Source organism: Tiliqua scincoides, unplaced genomic scaffold (genome assembly GCF_035046505.1).
Source record: "Tiliqua scincoides isolate rTilSci1 unplaced genomic scaffold, rTilSci1.hap2 HAP2_SCAFFOLD_118, whole genome shotgun sequence".
Lineage (NCBI taxonomy): Eukaryota > Metazoa > Chordata > Lepidosauria > Squamata > Scincidae > Tiliqua > Tiliqua scincoides.
Window position 1 is genome coordinate 63,008 of NW_027101370.1, and position 9,001 is coordinate 72,008.

Consider the following 9,001-nt stretch of genomic DNA (forward strand, 5'->3'; position numbering starts at 1 on the left):
CAGGGGGTCCTGCGGACTCAATCCACGGATAACTGAATCTGTGGATATGGGATCCGTGCATACCACGTTCCCCGGGTTCCTATGCCTTTCTCATAGACTCCTGTTGTTCTCATGATGTATTTTTGTCATTTGCCGCTTGTAATATTGCACTGTTCTGATTGTTTTGTTGAATCTTTGGGAATTTCAGCCAGAAGCCATCATAGTTGTTTGATAAATAGTCAGTGTGCCTGGGTTGTGAGATGTAAAGATGCACAATATCCCTGCAATAGGACGTCTCCTTCCTGCCATCAGGGTGAGCTGCTTATCCCAGCATTGGCTAATCCTCATTTCTCTCTAGCCTTCCGTAGAGTTGCCTTTGCTTCCCCGCCTGGTCACGATCCTCTGTCTCTGCTCGTTGGATACAGATGCCAAGTGCGATGAGAATGCGATAGAGGTTCTCTGGGAGCTGCTGCCCATCCTGCGCCATCGGGCGGGTAAGTCTGGAAGGAGCTTGAGCTGTTGCCTGCAAAGGTCGCTGAACCTTTTGCCAAGTCGAACAGAATACATCCAGGGACAGACAGAGTGTTTGTGTTTGTTGGGCTGGTCATAAGCACCACCTTAACTCCAGAGCCCAGGCCAGCCAGGGGGATAGACTTGGGTTGCTGTTGTGCTTTGGCCTCTGTGGCTGAGGTTTGCTGAGTAGGTAGACCTGGGCTTCCCACCCAGACTTGGAGCCCAGGACTACTGGCCTCTCAGGATGAGGTTTGCTGAGTGGATAGACCTGAGCTTCTGCCTGGACTTGGAACCCAAATCTACTGGCCTACAGAGATGAAGTTTGCTGAGCAGGTAGACCTGGGCTCCCACCCAGACTTGGAGCCCAGATCTACCTGCTGGGTAGACCTGTTTTCTTGGCTGTGCTTGGGCTGCTTCCCGTGGACAATTAGGGGCGGGCCATGGATCAATGGTCCCCCCTTGAATTTGCCCCGGAATGCATCACATTTGAAGACTGCCAGTTGAAAGCCTTTTCGTTGTCTGGCCCCTTGGCAAGGCTAATGAAGGCTGACAGCTTTCTTTTTCAGGCAGCATCTCTCTCTCTTTTCTAGGTGTAGAATCAGTTGCAAGGGGAGCTGGAAGAAACCCAGGGGCCTCCCTCTTGCCCTCCATGCAGTAGCCCTTGCTGCAGCGTTGGAGCATCCAGTGCTCAGTGTGGGTTGCTCCTACTCTGTTGGCTGCCTTGAGCTGAGGGCACTTGGAGTCTAGACAGCATGAGGGTGTTCAAATGGCGCATGGAGGAATTTTCCCAGGGATGACTAAGTTTCTTTTGGGCCCCTTCCCAAAGAGGATGGGGCGAAACAGAGTGAGGGGAGGGTGGCGACGGGAGCAGGCAGAATGGGGGCAGGGAGGGGGTGAAACAGGGTGGGAGGAGAGTGGTAGCAGCCAGAATAGTCTTTGGAGCCTGGGTCTACCTGGCTTCCCCATGTGGAGAAAATGTAGAAAATCATTGCAGAAAGTTAGCAACATTGTCTTTAGGCTCCCAGAAGCATGGGAAATGTCCTGCCTGCAGAAAATGTACTTCTGCAGTAGCTGTAATCCCACCGCTATGTCCCTGAGCTCTTATACACTCCTTCCTGGAAAGTGGATCCACAAAGTAAAGAGCTACTGCAGCAGGCCGGTTGCCTCCTGGATTTGACACCAGGAGTGTTAAGGAGTGTCATGTATGCATTCCCTGGCCCGGTGCATATGGCTTGCAGCAGCCAATGCCGCAGCAACCCCAGCATCCCAAGTCCAGGTGAGAAATTTCTGCGGCCCCTCCTTTGGCTGCTGGGCCCCCTTTTTCACTCTGTGCCTGGGTACAAATTACCCCCTCTCATGGGCACTGTTGCCTTGATAGGCACCCGCTAGTCATCACCACGGGACTGCCTCCTCCTCCCTGCCACCCTCTTGCAGTGGCTGCAGTGGCTGTCCTAACTCTGTCGCTGTTTCACCATGTTCCTCCGAGCTTCACCAAGATCTTTCCAGACTAGAGGACCACATATTTTGGCAGTCAATAGCAAGCAACCTTAAGCTGATCTAATGGAGGGTCAAGCAACTGTTCAATACGGGATTATCTGATCTCATTCCGATGGAGGCCAGGGAGGAGTTGCAATGAAGGGGCATCCGTCGTATGGTGGGATGAGTCGAAGCTGTTTCTTTCCCTTGCAGGCATGCTGATAAATTCCTCCTTGAACCAAGACTCTATCAAGAATGCACTCTGCATCCTGAATGCAGCTGATGTAGCACTACCAACCATCTTCAGGAACAACAGCTGCATCCTGGTCAGAGTAAGTTGGCATCACAAGGGACAGAGTACTCCTGACCCCATATGAGAGTGAGTGACAGCAGAATCCTATCCTTGGGCTGCTCTGCTGGAACTTGTGTTCCAGCAGCACAACCTGACGTATCACATTGCGAAATATAACACTTGAGCACACTGCTGGGTGGCTGCCAGAAACAGTTAGTGGTGCTGACCAGGCAGCAGTGGGTTTCCTATATCCCCCAACAACAGGTCAGCGGGGAGGGCAGGTGTGTGCACGGAAGGGGAGGACTGGGGCATTCCGTGGGAGGGACAGAGGCAGGAGGGGGTGGATCCAGCAGCAATGGTGCATGCTGAATCTAATCCCCCCTTTCAGAAACCTCCCTGCCCCTTTTCCCACCTTGGACATACACCACCAACACAGGTGGTGTATGTCCAAAGAGACCCATCGCTAGCCCCAGGGCTTATGTGGGGTTAGTTAAAAAAATAAGTAACTGCTTTTTACTTGCCTCCCATAAGAAGATAAGAACAGCCCCACTGAATCAGGCCATAGGCCCATCTAGCGCAGCTTCCTGCAGTGGCGTAGCTAATGAATGTGTAGCCCAGTGTGGAGCTCAAAATGATGCCCTGGAAGTGATTTCACAGCAGGAAGTGATATCAAGCCCAGGCTTTTTTAAAAGTGCAAATTGGGGGGAAACTTGCCTCCTCCCCCAAGGAGCTCATCACCCACTTGATCTGCCATCTCCCCCCAGCCAGTGGCATAGCTAAGGCATCTATCTGCTACCTGGAATCAAAGATTTTGTGGCCACCCCCATGACAAAATCAAACTTTATTAAGTAAATACATAAAAAGTTTGCCCCTTATTTGTTTGAGACACTGTGCTGGGGTGATGAGGGACTCCCCCTGGTAAATAGAAGAGGAGCACCACGTGAAAAAGTGCCTCTTTGCCAGTTAGCAGGAGTAGCTGTATTATGATACATGGAAATGAGAGCTGACTCATATTCACATCTTACTGGTTCTCTGCTGCATCATAAGAACATCTCTTTGGCTCTCAGAAAAATCAGTCTCATAAGTCAGCTTTGAGTTAAAGTCGGTTTTTGTTCTTTAAGGCAGTTGTATTTTCGTTTTCTGGTTAATTGGCCATAACTTTTGATAAAATACAGTTATTCTAATGTGGTTTGTTTCATTGAATTCTGCATTAAATAACCTTTCTAATGATATATAACGTGATGGTATTATTTGTATATACCAAGATTTGCTCAATTTTGGCCACTAGTGTCAAGCTCAGCTTGTTGCCCCCCTAAAGCTTGTTGCCCGGTGTGACTGCTACCCCCTGCACTGCTACCCCACTGGCTTCCTGTATGTCACAGTGGCCCACCAAATGTCTCAGGGAGTACACAAGACAACAAGAGACCTGCATCCCGGTGCCATCCCTTGCATATGGTGTTCTAAGGTAACCCACTTCTAAAATCAGGAGGTTGCACATACACTTCATGGCTTGTAACCCGTGATGGACTTTTCCTCCAGAAATTTGTCCAATCTCCTTTTAAAGGCACCTAGGCCAGATGCCATCACCACATCCCATTTGTCTTCAGGTAGTTCCCACCTACCATAGGATGCAGTGTGCTCCTTTGAGGTTGACCTGCATTGCTGCTGCTGGTGGGTGAAAGGATTGGGGCCTGAGTGTGTGTGTATATGGGGGACATCTAATTCATTCCTAATTCATTCCTCCCTTTGACTCACCATTCATTTTTTTGGCTTTCTGCCCCTTTGTTTCTTGTGTCTGGCTCTTTCCACCCCTCCCTGGCTATGCAACATTTTACTAGTAATAATTTAGACCCGTCTCTTGGTCCAAAGGAAAACATATGAGAAAAGCAAGGAGGAAAGGGTGTGAAGCCTTCCATGGTCTGAGGCCTCACTGCATCCTAAACTTCAGGGTTCTTGCAACCTGGAAAGGAAGAGGAATGGGGCTGAAAAACTGGGGGAAAATGTAGGTGCTTGGAGGTTAAGCCAGTAGTTCTCAACCATTTTAGCCCCATGACCCACTTTCAGCATGGAGCTCAGCAACCCAGATGTTATTGGCGGTGGCGTAATGATGCCATCACATCGCTGCCCAAACATCTGGATTGCTGAGATTTTGCATTTTTTTAAACACAAAAAAGCCCACATGAGGTACATGTTTTTGTCAGCAAGAACACAATGCATCTCAGCCCAGAGGGGGCCAAGCATTCTGCTTTCTGGTCTACAGCCCACTCTGGTCCTTGTCGCGTTGTGTTCTTGCTCATGAAAACATGCTCAATGAGAAAAACACACTCCAGAAGGTGTGCTTTACAAGTAATAAAAAAAAAAACCCACAACAGCTCAGCAAGCTCAGGCCATGTTATGCAACCTGCCAAAAATCAGTTTGTGACCCACTTGTAGTTGTGACCCACAGTTTGAGAGCCACTGGTTAAGCCATGCAGAAACACAAGATGTTCAATTGTAGAATGTGTATTATTGCTAACATGGCATGGTAGTGAAGGCAAGTAACCTTAACTAACCATTTCCATGCTTTTCTTGGTGCACATAAGCACCTTCATTGTTGGTTTAAACCAGTAGTGTGCAATCTTTAGGAGCCTGCAGACCACTGAGGCAAAAATTAGAATTGTCGTGGACAATGTGCAAATCCCCCCCCCCCGTTCTCACCTCACCCCCTACACACAAAAAATGCACAGACTATCGGAGAGAATGGACTACCCACAACCACAGCCAACACTTCAGTGCTGGCTGTGGAAGGTCTGATCTCCACCCTCTATGATGGTCCATGTGGAAATGCTCACTTGGCAACATGGAAGTGATTAAAGGCGTGTTGTTGTTTTTTTGAGACCATGTTCACCACTTCTCAGGGTCTCACAGACCACCTGTGGACCACAAGTTGGGAACCAGAGGTTTAAACCAAAGGTGGTGGTGTTTTTTTTTTATCTTAATCAGTGTTAAATATTTACAGTCACATGAAAGCGTTTGGAAGAGAATATTTGGGGTAAGTTCATTTCAACTCTGCTTTGCATCATATGGAATCTGAAGTCTAGACAGTGTCTGGTGAGTCGTTCTAAGCAGAAATTGAGGCCCAAAGAAATGCAGGCACCTAAGGGCATTGGTCTGTTGCTTAAAAAAGAGTTACCTGTACGGCATAACAAATTGCTTTGGAAACGAGAAGACTTTTGAAAGTTTTCCAAACCATCTCTCGACTCCCAGACCTGTCACAAACAGCATTTGAAAGTCATCTCAGTTTCCCAGTAGTTGAGAGACAGGTTGAAAATAAGAATAAGGGCCCAATCCTCTCCAACTTTCCAGTGCCGATGGAGGCACAATGCAGCCCTGAGGTATGGGAACAAATGTTCCCTTACCTTGAGGTGGCTTCCTTGACTGCTTCCCCACTGCAGGATGCGGCACACACCCGTTTGGTATGCTGCATCAGCACTGGAAAGTTGGATAGGATTGGGCCCTAAGGCAAATTCATGGCTCCTGACAAATGTGACTCAAATGGAACCTTCTCAGATGATGAAAAGGCTTTCGAACTGATTAACACAGTGGTCCCCAAAATGTGGTTTGGGACCCACTGGTGGGTCACGCCCTAATTTTTGGTGGGTAGCATAAGGATGATGGAAAGATCAGATAACTAATTGCCTCAAGCCCTGAAGCTATTCAAAAATCAAATAGCTGCTAATTGACCTTCAAACAGCTCAGCTTCTGCAGTTTGCAAGGTAGCTGCTAACTCTTTTTTTCTGGGCATTATTACTTGTAAATAAATAAATATTTTTTTCTAGGTCGCCTTTCATTTAAAGTCTGTTAAAGCTAGGTGGGTCCCAAGCAGTTTGGCAGCAAGGTAGTGAAGGTAAGGAACTGCAAAGATATTATTATTATAGAAATTTATACCCCACCTTTCCCATGCTGAAGTAAATACCCAAGAGGACTTACAAAGCTCCATAATAAAATACAAAGTATCATAACAGGTCAGAAGGAAAAACAGCTTGTACTGCCTTGGATGGCCCATTGGGGATCTATGGGGCTTACAGTAGTGCCTAAGGGCCCAATCCTATCCAACTTTCCAGCACTGCTGTAGCCACAATGCAGCCCCAAGGTAAGGGAACAAATGTTCCCATACCTTGAGGAGGCCTTTGTGACTGCCTCCCCACCACAGATTGCAGCGCATGCCCTGGAATGGAACCCACACGAATAATGTGGCTCAACCTGTAGATCTAGCACATGTTTTCCAGCTCAAAGACCTCAAAGGAGGCCTTTGTGACTGCCTCCCCACCACAGCCTTGTTTGCACAGCTGCACCAGTACTGGAAAGTTGGATACGATTGGGCCCTAAGTATCATGTCTCTGCACCCAGGACAAACTTAAAGCAGGGTTCCCCACCACCCTCTCTGCCTGCCTACCAGAATGAAGAATACTCTCTGTTCTGGAGCATCTCTACGGGTGTCCGGTCACATCTAGTTCATGGTTTAGCTTCCTAATATTTCAAACTTGATTTGTATTAGGAGCCAGAAATTGTAGCCTTGTATGCACATAGACCAGCGTTCCTCAATGTTCATCCCACACTGTACCACTTTGCATGATCCACCTATTGGAAGTACCAGCAGAAGTGATTGCAAGTTACTTCTGGGTTGAGAGGCCAGATGCCACATGACAAACACCAATCAGGAAGAGGCTCAGGGTGCTTTTTAGAGTAGGTGAAAAGCCTGCTGCTCACTGAGCCAAGCCTCCTACTGAAGTTGGTTACATCAGTTCATTTGTCTTGCTGCCAGAAGCAGATGCCTGGGGGTCCCACAAGTACCATCAGACACAACCTCAAGTATCGCTGGTGGTACACATACCATTGGTAAAGAAACACGGACATAGGGCGCAATCCTCACCTCTTATGTCAGTACTTTCCAGCACTGGCATAGCGGTGCCAATGGAACATGTGCTGCAACCTGCAGTTGGGTGTCACTCATGGAGGCCTCCTCAAAGTAAGAGAATGTTTGTTCCCTTACCTCGGAGCTGCATGGCCCTTAGTGCTGGAAAGCACTGACATAAGGGGTTAGGATTGCACCCATAGGCTCATTGTGTATGTGCATGCTTCTGTGCCTGGCGGTGATTTAGTGGCAGTTCTGTGGGCACTGGAGACCTGTACAGGCATTTTATTTTATTTTTATTGCTTAAACAGAACCCCAAAAAATAGCATTACATGGATACATGCTTATGAGTTACATACTTAAAAAAAGGGGGGGAAATGTATATTTATACGCACACACACATATACAAAATATCTGCATATCAACACTTCATGCAGCTTATGTTATTATAGCAAGTAATGGCCTCCAGATATCCTCAAATATATACAGTGGCGTAGCTAGGTCACTTGACACCTGGGGCCCATAAATTTTTGTCTCCTCATGCAACATAATTATTTAATTATTAATTAATTATATTAATTCATTCACATTTTTATACCACCCTTCCTCTAAGCAGCTCAGGATGGTGTGTGTGGTTCCTCCCTTTATTTTGTCCTCACAACAACCCTTTGAGGTAGGTGAAACTGAAAGATAGTAGTAGTCATGACATGAAGTGAGTAATAATAATGGCCAGAAAATAAATGCAGTGAATATTTCCCCACAAGCAATGGATGAAATTCTGCATCAAATGGTCTCATGATGGTATATGGTATTATTTCTAACGTGATGGCATTATTCCTAAAAGCCACGATTTCCATAATTTTGGTCACTAGTGTGTCAACCCCCCCCCCCCCCGATATCTCATTGGCCTGTTTTGAATTAAGGCAGTGGTTCTCTCATGTTTAACACTGGGACCCACTTTTTAGAATGACAATGTCCGGGACCCACCGGATGTGCTGTCAGGAAAAATTCCTTTTCTTGATCCGTAAGTTGATGTAAAAATTGTTCTATCAGTCCAGCTACTCCATAAAAAAAGGTTCCCTATTGTCCCCAGCTCAGCTCACAATATTGAAATACCCACAAGGCCCAAATGCTCTGACTAAAAGCCCCTCTCCGACCCTTGTCCAAGAATGATACCAGCCAGCATCTAATATCCCTCTCAGAAAACAAGCTGGCTGCAGTATGGGCCCCAAGGATGAACAGAAAGCCATAAACAATGGCAAGAAACAAATCAGGATGAAAGGGTTAGGGTAAAAGGGATGTTGATAGAGCACCAGATCCTCTGCAATGGATAGGTCTGTAAACAAAGTGTCGATAACAAATGCCAAATGTTGTTCTTTTCCTGTTGCTCTGTTAATTTTCCGCAGGAAGTACTTCCGCGGGAAGTACAGTGCGCTTAGGTGAGAATTCTCTGTGGGAACCTAGTGTGGGAACCTTGGATTGAAGGGAGGTCCTAGTGTGGGGCCCCAGTGGGGAGGGTTATTGTGTTTATATTACTGCACATATTGCTGATTGTGTTTAGATTACTGTACATATTGCTGATTGTGTTCATATCATTGTACATCTTGCTGTGTTGCGTGTGAGTGTGCCCATCTCTGTGGTTTCAGAGTAAGGCCAAGTGGGTCTCTGCCTGACTGAGTGTTGTGTGACTGAGACAGGAATGAGAACGTGTGTGTGTGTGTGTGTGTGTGTGTGTGTGTGTGTGTGTGTGTGTGTGTTTGTGTGTGTGTCAAGGCAGCAAACTCAGAGGTTTTGAAGGACTGGCCATGAGTGAGTCACTGTTTTGGGCAGCCAATCCTGCTGAGACC